Source organism: Myotis lucifugus, unplaced genomic scaffold (genome assembly GCF_000147115.1).
Source record: "Myotis lucifugus unplaced genomic scaffold, Myoluc2.0 scaffold_1, whole genome shotgun sequence".
NCBI classification, from domain to species: domain Eukaryota; kingdom Metazoa; phylum Chordata; class Mammalia; order Chiroptera; family Vespertilionidae; genus Myotis; species Myotis lucifugus.
Window position 1 is genome coordinate 32,961,637 of NW_005871049.1, and position 15,414 is coordinate 32,977,050.

Consider the following 15,414-nt stretch of genomic DNA (forward strand, 5'->3'; position numbering starts at 1 on the left):
CCACCAACCCACTGTGCATTCCAGACCCACAAGGCCCTATGGGCTGGCTGGACCTTACAGAGGCAAGTGATGGCAGGCACGCATGAGTGTTTGTCAGTGGCCTTCACTGAGCAAGTGAGAGCCCCTCCTCTAGGCGTGACTGAGGGTGGCATCGCAACCTCCTGATCCGCCCTGCTCTGTGCATGACGGGGCGGCGCCCCAACTCCCCAATCAGCCCTGCTCTGAGCCTGACCAGGGGCTGCACCTAGGGATTGGGCCTGCCCTCTGCCACCCGGGAGCAGGCCTAAGCCAGCAGGTCGTTATCTCCCGAGGGGTCCCAGACTGCGAGAGGACACAGGCCAGGCTGGGGGACCCCCCCTCTCCCCCCCCCAAGTGCACAAATTTTTGTGCACCGGGCCTCTAGTTTGATTATAAACTTTTAAAAGTCAATTCACTGCCTACTGGCTTAAATTTATTCATGATTAAAGCAATGATAATGTTATCTAATCTCTTAGATTTAGTAAGGACAGATTGGGAATTCGTGTTCTAGCAGAGAAAAATCAAGATAATCATATGTTCAGAAACTTGAAACCCAAATTGAGGAGAGTTTCCATTAGAAAGAATGTATAGGAGTATTTTACCTCTATACTAATAAAAGGGTAATATGCTAATTAGACCGAGTCAACCAGACATCTTCCGGTTGTCCGGTCCTCCTTACTAACAAAGCCACAGTGGCGGGGGCCGAGGCAGAGGTGGTTAGGGGCGATCAGGCTGGCAGGGGAGGGTGGTTAGGGGCAATCAGGCCAGCAGGGCACAGGGATTAGGGGCAATCAGGCAGGCAGGCAGGTGAGCGGTTAGGAGCCAGTGGTCCTGGATTGTGAGGGGGATGTCCGACTACGATCAGGCCGACGGGGATCGGGCCTAAACTGGCAGTTGGACATCCCCCGAGGGGTTCTGGATTGGAGAGGGTGCAGGCTGGACTGAGGGAACCCCTCCGTGCAAGAAGTTTGTGTACTGGGCCTCTAATTGAGATATAATTGACATACAACATTGTATTAGTTTTAGGTTTACAGTATAATGACATATAGATGATTACCACAATAAGTTTAGTTAACATCCATCACCACATGAAGTTATAAAATTTTTTGTGTGATGAGAACTTTAAGACCTGCTCACCTAGCAACATTCAAATACATAATACAGTATTGTTAACTATAGTAACCATACTGTACATTAGATCCTGACTACTTATTTCTCTTAAAACCAGAAGTTTGTACCTGTAGACCACTTTCACTCATTTATCCCACCGTATACTCTCCACCTCTGACAACTACCAATCTGTTCCCTGTATCTATGAGACCTTTTTTCTTTCTTTCTTTTGTAGGTTCCACATACATTATGAGGTAGAAGCAGAATAGAATCAGTGTCGGAATGTTTAACAACATGTGCTAGTATGTGAAGGATGGGTGCTCTGAAAGAGGGATGTTTGTGTGCATGAATACACACACACGCGCGCGCACACACTCTGCAGTGTTCTGGACATGCTGCCTAACAGAGTCTCACAAAATTTCACTAAATTACATTTGTAGCATAAACATTTATTACGGGGTTTGCTTCTGATGCCAGTGAGCAAGGCTTTTCTATTGGCTGAAAGAAGAATTATGACCTGGAGGCAGAGTAAATGATAGTTTTTTAATATCTGGAATCAGATTGGCCATTTAGAGTGTATGGAGGAGACCATCTTGCTAAATGAAATGTTATGTATGAATGGACTCCCAGCATATGGAAGTGATAGCCTAGTGGATCTTTCATAAAGGCACATTCTCTCTCTCTCTCTCTCTCTCTCTCTCTCTCTCTCTCACTCACACACACACAATCACTCAGTGGTAAAGATGGTAAAAGTAGGATGATTTATGTTTGTTACCCAACTGAATATTATGCTAAAGGAGAGGAGAGGAGATTGGCCAAACCCTTATAAATTTCTTCCTATTGGTGTTTCAGGTATTCTCTTTCCTTATTTTGAATTAATCATTACCTCTGCAGGTCCTAAAAAAGACTTAAAATGGAATTCTCCATTCTCCTCCACCCTCTTTTCCCCACCCTGTACTACATCTTACTAAGAAGAGTCTCCCATGCATGTGATCAGCCCCTATCCATATACTACTTTCTCTACCAACTGATGCAACTTTGCCACCCACAATCGGAGAAGAGTGTACAAAACATGTATCCTAGTTTGTCATTGGGAGATGATACCCAGGGAAGAAGCCATGCATTCTTTTGGAACTGTAACTGGGTAATTGTCCATCTGATGAAGGGGTTTAAAGGTCCTATACATCTGGGCCATGCTGCAGAAGTGTGGCCAGCTTTGGATGGGAAAATCACCTTAGCTCCATGGATGTTGTCATCTCATGAAGAAGGACATTGTCAGAGAGGGTCAGAATAGGCCACCCTTTAGATAAACAGTTATTGGGTTTAAAGGAAATACTGCTCATGTAGCAAGAATACAAACAATAAATATCGACATGTGCATACATGTGCAAATAAGTGAGTGTGTGTGTGTGTGTGTGTATGTGTTTGTGTATGTGTATCAAGTAGTGAGGATTGATTTAAATAAAAAATGGTAGCTTAAAAGGTGTAGGTAATTCATCATGTTTTATAAGAGTTCCCTAGAAGCAAACTTTTAGGCAAGGAATATGTGCAAATTATCTATTAATTAATTGCACTCAAGAAAAACTGGAAAGGAAATAGAGGGAAAATAATAACCCAGTGAGAATATGACTTTAGGTTAAGCCTGTCTTTCACCTAGCACTATGGGAAGCTCTGGGATATTCATTTTATCACTAGTTGTGTCATTCCTTGAATTAGGGGAGCTGGGATTTCATGTTGCTTCACCAGTAATCCATGATGTGCTATTTTATAATATCTCGGGCACTTTCAGCTCTTAATGAAAAGCTGCTATAATAGCCCCAACATAATCTCTTTTGTAAACTCCACAAAATCTTGAGAATGGCCCAAGAAGCGATACTAGGGATCTGGGAGGTGGAGTATAGGACACATCCTCTATTGAAGTCAGGATGTAATTGATAAATAAAATCACAGTAAAAAAGATCAGGGCACAGGTCTAGATGAGATCTAAATGATTATGATAGTGATGATGGTGATGACCATCATCATCATTATCATCAAACAATGGGAGCAAATTGAGGAGAATTTTGAGAGATAAAAGGGTGAAATATTAGATTTGACATTTTTAGAAGGAAAGCTTAGGATTTGGCTATGAAGTGTCTATGGCAAAAGTTATCATTGTGAATAATTATTATTAAAACAGAGACAGAATCATCTTTAATTAATGAGAAATGATGATAAGACTTTCAGTATATTGCAGTAAAATTATAGGTTGAAATTTTCCAAAGCACATAGAAAGTGTCTCAAAGGATCTGTAGGTAATATCTCTTATTTGTCTTTTTAAGACAAAAAAAATTAAGAAGGAAAGATTTAGGATATTGGTCAAATTGACCTCTATCTTCTTGAGTTCAACATTTCTATCTAGATAAAAAATCTTCCAACATTCTCATCTTTTACCTATTTTTTATCTCTTCACAAAATTATTATATTGGAAATGAGCCTTTCTTTGTGAATTAATTTTTTGACATTTCACTAATTATTTGCAAATTAATTCTAAAACAAAACATTTTCTAGAGTTACCTTGAAAGGTTATGCTAACTTATTAATAAAGAAGAAAGATAAAATTTATTTATCTTATGAAGACACATTTTGCTTTTTTAAAAATGTTTTACCATATTTACAGAATAATTTATTTCCTTGGGTAGCCATGGTGTTTAACATATATGTAGAAGTAGTAAGGCCTCTGACTCTAAGGAGTTTGAGGTAAAATTTAAAATTATGTCTTAAACATTTTAGTTCTGAAAAATATGCTTGTGATATTTTTTCTTTGTTATTCTCTATATTCCCCACCTATCTATACTAATAAAGAGCTAATATTATAATGGTCGGGATGCCATAATGCGTAACAACTGGACCATTAGCATATTAGCTCTTTATTAGCTCCTATCAGCAGGAGGCTGCCTGCACATTCCCTGGGGCATTGCTCTGGAAATGGGGCAGAAGCGGGGAGGTGCCCGGAGGAGGCGGAACCATCCCATGCAGGGGAGGGCGGGGATGAGAGCTCATAGCACCCCCCTCACCAGTCCTTCGCCACCCACCACTCACACTCAGAGCGCCCTGCTGCCCAACTGCCAGGAGAAGGAGCACAGCACAGCAGGTGGGAGGCTTCCATGCTCTCCTCTGGCGCCATGACGGGGCGGAGCCGCTACATTGCTCCAGAGATGGGGCGGAAGCAGAGAGGTGCCCGGAGAAGGCCGGACCAGCCCGAGGCGACTCCAGGGACTGAGGGCAGGGATTGATAAAAGCATGTAACAACCTGAAGGTCCCTTGTTAAAGAAAATAGGCTTAGCATCAAGCTAGAAAAGAGCATTTATACTAGAAAATAAAATTCAGACTTCATTGTTAACTACTCCTTCTCTATGATGAAACTCATACAACTAACAACATACAAATTTCATATGTCATCATTCTGCAGCTATCATCACTAAAGAAGTAGTAACATATTTTTCTGTTACAAATTTTTTTGAAGAAAGTAAGCTCTCAGAATGCTCTGAATTGGATGACTAACGCTTGGTCAATTAACTGTGTCTAGGTTGGCAGAGGTGAGGTGAATAAAGAACATGGCAGCCTCCATATCTGTAACAGGCGGGACAAAGAGAAACAGCACCTACCCACCCTGATTAAATCACAATTATTCCTCAGTTGAGCTAACATCTCTCAAATCTCTCTGCTGACACATGCGTTGACTTATCATCTTATCTCAAGCAGCCAGAGTGAACCTTTAAAAACATGCCTGATTATATGAACCTCTGCTCAGAATTCTTTAATACCATACCACCCCTCTACTTAGAATTAAAGCCAAGGACTTTTCTCACAATCTGGCTTTCTATTTCCCCTGACTTCCTTCCCTATTACTCTCCCTGGCAGGTTTATTCTCTGTTGCCCTTCTTCAAAGAAGTCAGGCAAGTCAGGCCTTCACATCTGTTCCGGTCTTTGCCATGTAAGCATCTAGATAATGCAAGTTACAGCCCCTCATGAATACTTTCTCTGACTCAGATTTAAAACTGTACACATCATCCCAAGTCCTTATACTCCCTACTCCCTTGACACTTGTTTTTTTTTTGTTTCCACAACACTTAACACCTTCTAAGAAGGCAGATTGTGTGTTGAACTCATAGTTATATGGCTGCCTAGTGCCTAAAACAATATCTGGAATATGATATTTCTTTAATATATATTTGTGGCTGAATGAAGGTGGTATTCTGGGATAATATTTTCATAAATGTTAACTGTAGATATTTTAAATGATTTCCAAATCACACATCTATTAGGTGTTAAGGACTGGGATTTGGAAGCTGATGATAGTTATTATGTGAATAAAATTCTAAATGATAGGATATGAAAGTAATTACAAAAGTACACACCACTGAATATATAGCATTTAGTGTATACATGTACAAAGACTTGACTGTAAGATAAGAACTGTAAATTATATAACCAATTCTTACCTAGTAATAGACAAACCTGTAAATTGACCATCCCTCGGCTATGCTCACCAGCCAATCAGGAGAGTATGCAAATTAACCCAACAAAAGTGGCGCTTAATTTGCATACGAAGGCGTGAAGCAGCAGAGCAAAGACGAAGGCTCCAGCCGGAGCCGCGAAGACTGAAGGCTCCGGCTGGAGCGAAGGCCTGGGTCCCGGGTGCCGGAGGAAAACCGGTGCCGGCTGCCAGGGGAAGGGAAGGCCTATTGCATGAATCTCTTCATGCAACGGGCCTCTAGTTATATTATAATATAGTATAATTCTGCATTATAGGGTTGATATGACTTTTTATTTATCTTTTTAGATGAAAAAACAACATTTTTATTTGTTGCTGCTTGAGTCCTTTATTGTATTAAACACAAATAAACCTCTCTTCTGTCTTTACACTTACTTTTGTGATTTGGTCACCTTGGTCAATCCAGGCCACTGGAATCCTTTAAGGCTACATAGAAGGACTTAATCATTTGTGGGTGGACTCTGTGTGTGTGTGTGTGTGTGTGTGTGTGTATACACATGTGTGATTCCTTCTACTTATTTAAAATTAGAGGCCTGATGCATGAAAATTTGTCCACTCAGGGGGTCCCTCCACCTGGCCTGTGCCCTCTCGCAGTCCAGGACCCATTGGGGGATATCCACCTGCTGACTTAGGCCCACTTCCCGGGGGATTGGGCCTAAGCTGTCAGTCAGACATCCCTCTGGCAGCCTGGGATCCCTTGGGGGATTTCCACCTGCCAACTTAGGCCTGCTCCCCAGGGGATCGGGCCTAAGCTGCAGTCAGACATCTTAACACTGCCACAGAGGTGAAAGAGGCTCCCGTCACCACTGCTGTGCTCGCAGCCATCAGCCCAGCTTGTGGCTGAGTGGAGGTCCCCCCGTGGAAGCGCACTGACCACCAGGGGGCAGCTCCTGCATTGAGCATCTGCCCCCTGGTGGTCAGTGCACGTCATAGTGACTGGTCTTTCCCAGTCGGTTGTTCTGCCATCAGGGTCAATTTGCATATTAACCTTTTATTATATAGGATTAGATAACAATTTCCCTTGATCTTTACTTCTCCCAAACTAAATCAAAGTTGGTTTTATCTTTGGTTAAATATTAGTCGAGAGAAAACCTGAATTTTCTTTCAAATAAAACTGTTATAAAGTTTAGAAGGGGTGTGAATGAGTATAGGGAGGTAAGTCTAGAGCAGTGATAGCGAACATATGACACTCATTTTTTTGGTTGATTTTTCTTTGTTAAATGGCATTTAAATATATAAAATAAATATCGAAAATATAAATCTTTGTTTTACTATGGTTGCAAATATCAAAAAATTTCTATATGTGACACGGCACCAGAGTTAAGTTAGGGTTTTTCAAAATGCTGACACGCTGAGCTCAAAAGTTTGCCATCACTGGTCTAGAGCTTTGAAAAACTTTTCAATTCTGTTAAAGGAAATGGATCTAAGATACTACTTTAATTTATAATTTTGCATTATATTGTGTCTCTATAGAAAGAGACTTTAAATAGTTATGGTTAATAAAATATATTCTTCATTACATAAAAGAGATTTAATTGTGTGACAGGATTATCAGGTTCCAGCTTTAGGGAAACATAAAGTCTGCATAAAGCCTATAAAGTTTGAGGCAATTTTTCTAGGGTTATAATCCTAGGGCAGTGGTCGGAAATGCACGAGAGAAATAAGTGTTGATATACATGAGAAAAATCTGTATTTATCATTACCTAGGCCAGTGGTTGGCAAATCGCGGCTCACGAGCCACATGCGGCTCTTTGGCCCCTTCAGTGTGGCTCTTCCACAAAATACCACGTGCGGGCGCGCATGTACAGTGTGATTGAAACTTTGTGGCCCATGCGCAGAAGTCGGTATTTTGTGGAAGAGTCAGTATTTTGTGGAAGAGCCACACTCAAGGGGCCAAAGAGCCGCATGTGGCTCGCGAGCTGCGGTTTGCCGAGCTGCAGTTTGCCGACCACTGTCCTAGGGGAAAATGCATAAATTCATCAGCTAAGATCTACATTCTACAACTTCTAATTTTTATTTAGAAAATATGTCTGGGAGAAAATATATCTTCAAATTTACTTGTTCTATGCTTAAGATTTTAGAATCAATAGGAAATTTATATTTTATTTATAATATTTTCAATGATAAACTGCATTTTGTATAATACATAACTAATTTCATTTCTTAGTTTTTAAGTTGCTCTCATAAAATCATGTCTTCTTGAACATTAGGGAGAAAAAAATTTTTTTTCATTCTGTATTTTGTAATTGTTAAAACACATTTTTCTCATTTTTTTCTTGAGCTATTACCAAAAATATATACACAGGAAATAATAAGAAACATATCTCTAGCATATTTATTGAAATATTACCCATTTCTAATTAAATTAAAACCTCAGCAGGCAGACTCTATAGTCATATATGAACCAACCCCATAGCTGTCTATTGCTTAAATCCAGTTAGGAAAATGAGTAACCACCATCCAAGGTAGACTATGCACAAGTTCTTCAAAATCTTACTCCATTCCCACTGTTCACCCCCAGATTTAAACTCATCAGCCTCTATATAATAATAGCAGTGTGTGAAATTGGATTGAGGGATTCATCTAAAATTCTTTATGATGACTACCAAGCCATAGCCACTAAACTGAGAAAGGAAAATGGACTGAGAACAGCCTAGCAAGTGAAACATAAGAGTTCTCAAGCTCTCATAAAATGTACACATTAGGTCTTTGTATGGAAATCAACAAAAAGGAAATAGCTTGTGAGGGAAATAATTTGAAAGAAGATTCTGTTTGGTCTCTCAGAGTTTTTAAATATCTGGGATCCGATAGATGCACGAGAAGGAAGTGGCCTTCAAAAGGTGTGGAACCCCCACTAAGGGCTTATTTTTCCAGTGTCCACCTATTATGTGGTCATGGAGAATTTGGGACAAGGAGGAAGAAAAATGTAAATCCAGGCAGACAAGAGATCTTCAGCCAACAGCAGGTCTAGGCCCTGCACATGGAGAAACACAGGTACATCATCACCAGGAAAGGCATCTGTCCCTCACTCTCTCTGTCTCTGCACATTTCATAAAAGCTCTTTACACCTGAGGCTGTGTTTCCCATTGTTTCCTCTCTAAATGGGAAATATTTTGTTTCACAGATTTCTTATCCTTACTTGTAAATTGTTTATTGACATTTCCCGGCAGACAACTTCTCTGGACCTTATGGACAGGGCTGTAAATCACTTGAACATACTCAATCTCAGATGAATGGAGTTACTTTATGAGGTTTTTGGTTGCTTCTCTGTGGGGAGGGATTCCCTATGTGGGAGAAAAGGTGTGCATGTAGCCAAAGGTGCAGGCAGCCTTTTGTAAACGAATTCTCAGACTTTATAAAAATATATGTTCTTCCTAAATACAAATTACATTACCCAGATCACTTTGCAGTTAAATAGGACTACATTCAATAAACTGTAAACGGAAGTGTGTGGGAATTCTTGCTAATGGGAGGGGGCATGCCCCTTTGTCCTTGTAACTTCTGGCTACCTAGATTGCAGATGCAATGTCCAGAAATTGAGCAGCCATATCAGACCATAATGCAACACATGTAGGAAGCAAAAGCAGTAAGATCAAAGCAGTTTATGGTACTTATCTCCAACTCCTTTTATGGCAAACATGTCTCATATGCCATCATTTGTGCTGGGCCAGTACAGCCAATGGTTTGGTGAGCCTGGGGTGGGGAGGTCGTGGAGAAGGATTTAGAAAAGACAAAGAATAAGCTGGGTGGATCACCTGTGCTTGGCTGAGGTCTCAGAGAGAGATCCAGAGGTAAGCTGAGCCTTTATTTTATAGCCAGAAGTAAACAAGGTAGTGGTCACCATAGTTACAATGTTCTTGTGAGTTTCACTTGTTTTGACAGCACTTGCTGCATCTCCCACAGCCCATTAGCTACCCAGATAGGATCTAGGGAGCGGTCAAGCTTAATTATGCTAAGAGGTCTGTGCCCTCTAAGCTGGGACTTGTTTGTGGCTTTGCCAACAGGTCAGTCCAAGGCTTAACCCTATAGCAGCTCCCTACAATCATTATTTTGAGATTTGGGATATCTGGTAACTTGACTAAGTCCTATGTAAATAGATATGTATATCTCATTTTATATATGTGGATAATAATTTGTTGTAACTTAAACAATATATGAAATTTTATAAAGAGGCAGTCTGGAAATGTACCTTTGTTTGGTAAAAGAATAAGAAACAAGGAAGGGACTAAAATAGAAATGGAGATGGTGGTTATTTTGTGGAAAGGAGGGATTTATGATCAGGATGGCCCTTTGGAAGAGTTTCTGGAATTGCTCTCAAAGTTTTATTTCTTAATCTGGGTGGCTGAGGAACAAAGAGGTCATTAAAAGGGTATTTTGTTTTGGTTACTAACTAAAACTACACTATTTGTGTAGTTTTCTGAATGTGTAATTTACATTAAAATATATTGTTTTAAAATATTAATACAAGGCTCCAAGCTCACTAGAAGACTCATTTCCTATTTGGAAAAACCTTAAAGGGATCATGACAATTGTGTTTAATAGTGCACTCTACAATTTCTTGTATTTTATAGTTATTGGTTCTTGTTGATGCTTCAGTGCAGTCTAGTTTTCTTTTTATGGCATTTTTTTTCACACCAAAGGAATTGCTTTCCAATGTATCACTACAGTTAAAGCTCGCTAACATAATTAGTGTGAGGTGGAAAATGACTATCACACAGCACAGATTTGGAGTCCTGAAGACAACTGGCAGAGATAGATGAAGAAAATGAGTAATACCTTTCCAAGGTATTTTGTGTTTAAAATTGCCGTTAACAATTACTCAAGATAAAAATAATTACAATTCATTGACTCTACTATACAATCTACTTTCGTCTCAATGTCAGATTACTCCCAGGTATTAAATTAAAGGTAAATATAATTAACATTATGTTAAAACATTGCTCAGAGTTAATTGAAGTAACCCATAATCTTTCAAATATAAAAGCTATAAAGTCAGCTGGAATTAAATGTTAGTTCAAATAAATACACCTATTTAGGACTTACAATAATGAGCTAATGAAATTAAGAAAGTTAAAATTAATTTTAATTCACTCTATTACTATTTCACCCTATCTTTTTATTTATTTAAAAAACTCAGAAATATTTCCCTATGAACTTTACATGAGTGCATATAAATGGCTTCTGACCTACTTTAGATGAAAACTTTTCCCTTTAAAGTGGGTGAATTCCTGCCTGAGCTATAAATTTAGGTATAGAAAAATAATTCCTTCTCTTGATGTCTGTTCATTGTATTTCTAAATAATCAAACTATTGTTTTTAAAAGGTGTTATCATCTTAAACTGCCCCCCCCAAAAAAAAATTTTAAGTGAGTGGTAATCATTTTTAACTGTAAATTGAATAGTACAGCTTCATGCCTTTCCATGCACACTGCCCTGCTGATAAAGCTTAAGAGTACACTCAAGTCAGAGGGGCGTTTCAACAGCACCAGGAAAGAACTAAAACAGATTAATGCATTCGAAGGAATGGTGGAGAAGACCCCGGTGACCACCGAGCAGTTGATGTGCATGAAGCTTTTTAAATTTCATTGCTTGTTAGCTTGATCTGTCTACATTTAAAAAGATGTGCTGGGGGAAGCAGTTTGAAATAAAAAGGTTCATTTGTCTCCTTCTGGACCAGAAAGTTACAGCTGCCTAATTTTACCTCTTTTATAGAGGAAAGTGAGTGAAAAATTGACCTACGGCAGATCACGCTCAAAGAATCTGAGCCATGTATTAAAATTGTTCCAGACCAAGTCATATGATGATACAGGCTGATGCTTAGCCTGTCCCTAAAGACTTTTAGGAATTTAACTCTAAAACAATATAACCACACTGAGATGTTAATAGCTGATTAGGTCTTAATGAGTATTTCTTTCACAATATGCCCACACTCTGGTCAGTAATACTTCTTCCACAGGGAATGAATATCAGAGGCCAGAATGATGAATACATTTGCCTATTTCTCCTCTATGAACTTGCTGGTGCTGTGGAGATTAAAAATGAGTGTTCTAGCTCTTTGATCTGTGTGCTTGGTTTTATTCTGGAATATCATCTTTCACTTACCTTCGAAGATGCAGAGAGCATTGCCCCATCCAGTAATACCATATCTCATGAAACTGCTTTCCTTCTCTGATTTCAAACTTTCTTTAGCTTTTCTTTAGCCTTATTCTTGGCTATAGATTAAAACCCATCAGCCTTATTCAAACACTTCATATTTATCATCTTGCTTTGGGTTCAGTTTCTTAGTTTCTACCACATTGCTTTGGGTCAGCATTTCAGTGACACCTATCTGGACCCCACCCCTCCATTTTCCTTCTCACTAAAGAAAAGTAACAAATACTTTTATTTTCTGAATAAGAAAGTGACAGAAGCAAATATATTTAAAACTGTATCATTCAGCTTTCTAAAAGCATATCATGAAATTTGGAAATAGATTGAAAACTTACACACAAATATACACCAGTGATTAAAAATATCTGATAGCAGCCCTAGCTGATTTGACTCAGTGGATAGAGCGTCAGCCTGCAGAGTGAAAGGTCCTGGGTTCGATTCCGGTCAAGGGCACATGCCTGGGTTGCAGGCTCGATCCCCAGTAGGGGACGTGCAAGAGGTAGCCCATCAATGATTCATCATTGATGTTTCTATCTCTCTCCCCCTCTCTCTTCCTCTCTGAAATCAATAAAAGTGTTTTAAAAAATAAAAATATCTGATAGCAAAAGTAAAGTGTGTGTGTGTGTTTGGAAGATAAAGGGATGGTTTTACTACTCAAAAGTATATGTCAAATCTCAGAGGAAAGATGGGGGTGGAAGGGAGAGATTAACCAAAGAACTTGTATTCATATATGCATAATTCATGAACACAGACAATAGGGTGGTAAAGGCCTGGGGCAGGGAGCAGGGCCAGCTAGAAGGGTCAGTGGGTAAAAAAAAAGGGGGGGAACATATGCATTACTTTCAACAATAAAGATTTTTTAAAGTATATACCCATTGATTGAATGAAGAAGCTTCTTAAAGTCTTTCTAAAACAAAATAATTCAGCATGGGTCTTATCTACCCCTTCAAATATTTATTTTCTTATTCTTTTTTTTCTTTTGTCTCTGATAGTACTAGCATTGAGATCCTATCTAACATGTTACAAAAACCTCAAATACTTGAACAACTTTTTTTTTTAAGTACAAAAAGACTATTGCCACAGGTATAAAGTATACAAGCAATTAAAAAGGTCAAAGGAGCCCTCGCTGGTTTGGCTCAGTGGGTAGAGCATTGGCCTGCTGACTGAAGGGTCCCGGGTTCGATTCCAAACAAGGGTAAACATGCCGGGTTACAAGCTTGATCCCCAGTAGGGGGCATGCATCATTGATGTTTCTCTCTCTCTCTCTCTCTCTCTCTCTCTCTCTCTCTCTCCCTCCCTCCCTTCCTCTCCAAAATCAATAAAAGTATTTAAAATAAAAAAAAGTCAAAGGATTTTAAGCCAAATTGAAGGTATACATTTGAAGTTGCTAATGTGATCAATGATACATTGGGAATGTTATTTTAAAAATGTATCTTCCCAAAGTAGAACTGATTATAGCATTTCTAAAAGAAGTTGAGAAAGTTGTAAGAATTACCAGTGCACTTTCCACACAGTTCCTCCAGTAAGGTGCCATAAGTATATTTTTTGATGCTTTTTACATATATTGTTCAAATTCCCCAGGAATCATATAAAGCTCTGTGCATTCTTAATTTAGAGAACATTGCTACATGTTTCAAAAAATTCCTATATCCAAGAATAAAAGCTCCCAAAGATATTCAAGATAAAAAATGTGTCAGTACTACTTATTTAAAGATGTGCTGATGTATTAAAGAGCATGTTCATAAATAGAATTTAGAACAAATTAGCAAGAAAGCATGAACAAATTCTGAGGAAAATGTGTGTGTGTGTGTGTATTATTCAAGCTGCAACAAGCTCACTGATCCCAGCTCCCAGCCCTAACTCAGAGAGTTTAGTAGACCAAGAATAAATTAAGGAAATAGAGATAAGGGAAAGTTAAAAGTTCCCATTCATTTGACCAAGTTCCTGCTAGCAGAAAGGATTCCTGATTTGGCCTCATACATCAGAGTATCCAGGAGGGCAATGATAGAGGCTTCCATAAATTCAAAGCCCTAGCAAATACTTCAATTCCAATAATTAGATAATTTAGAAAAATAATAAATTACTGTTATTTGAACTACTATAATGCAGATGCATATTGGTATCTAAAATAAAATCATCTCACTTCCATGTTGATTATATAATTTCATGAAATAAAAAGCATTATTTGTTCTTTATCAGAATGAGAACTTACAAAAGAGTCAACATAGATCAGTTAATAGTCTGCTCTGCTGCTTAAGCAAAGGAATTTTCTATTATGAAATAGGGAGATAAACATGATCAGAAAAAGATATGTAGGGAGAAAAAAAGGAACTGAAGATAGTGAAATCTGAGACTTTTCTAAAAAATTACAAAATATACTAAGAAGTATATTTACCCATATATATGTTATATCTGCATTTAAAAATATTGGACATTTTAGATTTTCATTTTGAAATGGAAGCTTAAAGATTCTGTGCCATGGTGGTAACAATTTTCTAGGTTTTTCTTTATCTTTTCTTGTTGGACATGTTCTTATTAATTTGAAGGATTTCTTTGTATCATGGTGATTTTATGCTTCCTTTACCTCCATCCTGGTGGGGGCTGGGGTGGGGGGGGGACGTACTTTCCTGCAGTCTAATATTTGCCTTTTGCCTTTACTTAGAATGGAGTTTAAAGTGCTAAAATGCCTAGTATTTATGCAGTCTAGTTTGTCATCCTTTTCCTTTAAAACTTCTGGTTTTCCTGTCTTCCTTAAAAAATGACTCCTCAATTCTGAGTATAATTGTCATTTTTTATTTTCATATTTAGAACATGTCTCATTTGGAAATCATTCTGTATAGGTGATAAAATAAGCTTTAGTTGTTTTTCAAGTGGAAAGCCTATTACACAAACATTATTAACCTAAAAAACAATCTTAACTACTAAATCAAAATGCCCTTTAACATATATCCCCCTATTTTTATTCTTCTATACAAGCTTATAAATAATTTTCTTTAATTCTCTCCAAAGTACGATTCTAATATATTTTTAATTAAATATTTACAAGAAATTTAGCAAGGTGTCAAATCATAAAATGGAGCTCTTGCATTCCAGAACATTGTAAACTTCCTATTCTTTAACTTACAAAACTCTCAACAGCAATGCTCTTAATAAAAGAATAACTTTCTAATGTCCAAAATTAGCAAGGCACGCCAATTTGTTTGAAATGCACACCAGTAGGTAACTGTCAAACATATTTAATGTGAATGGCAATTAATTTCACCAAATTTAAACTGACATAGGGTGAAATGTCAGACTTCCATGATAAATGATTTAAACTACAGGCACAAGTAAAAGTTGGATTCTAATTCAATTGTGACTAACAATAGAAATCGACAATTATTTCATTATATATTTTAAAACTTAATTATTTAACATTTGTGTTGACAATGAGATTGACTGAATTAAATGACAATCAATGTTATCAAATAATGTATCTACCTTAACTGTTTTGGTCAATTACCATTACGGGCACTATTCTTTTCTCTGTTCTATAGCCAAACTTGAATTAATATTGTAGAGTAAAATATATTGAGATGATGTTAAATTGTAGAAAGATAA